This window comes from Acanthisitta chloris, unplaced genomic scaffold, assembly GCF_000695815.1.
Source record: "Acanthisitta chloris isolate BGI_N310 unplaced genomic scaffold, ASM69581v1 scaffold40670, whole genome shotgun sequence".
NCBI classification, from domain to species: domain Eukaryota; kingdom Metazoa; phylum Chordata; class Aves; order Passeriformes; family Acanthisittidae; genus Acanthisitta; species Acanthisitta chloris.
The window spans coordinates 3,134-3,628 of record NW_008652946.1 but is presented as its reverse complement, the minus strand read 5'-3'; positions in this window follow the sequence as shown (position 1 = coordinate 3,628).

The following is a 495-nucleotide window of genomic DNA, read 5'->3' as shown; positions in this document are numbered from 1 at the left end:
AGGGAAAATAAAGACCTTCAGCAAACTAACACTGCTGTACAAAGCTCTCAAAATACAAATTGACATTTGTATTGACAAAAAGACATACAAAAGTCTTTCAGTCTTTCTCCCAGAAACAGAACAATCCTTAATCAGAAGATTAAAAACAACTGTTCAAAGGAAGACATGGTTTTCTTTACTGATGACTGACTGATTGAAGCCAGTGTTTCTTCTTGACCAGTTTCATTTATGTGATCATCTCACTTCATTCAATTGCAGCAATGACTTGCTTTGATGTACTAACTTCTTCCTTTAAAAGAACTTGGATTGTAAATGCTGTCAGCTCATGATCATAGTTGTAGGTGACATCAAATACAGTTAAACAGTAAAACTCTGACAGCATGATCCAGACACTAATGGAAACTGATTTAATAATACCACCCACTTTTAACGTCCAAAGACTGTAGTCACATTCAGCAGCATTAACAGATTAAAGGATAGGTGCCAGATGACATT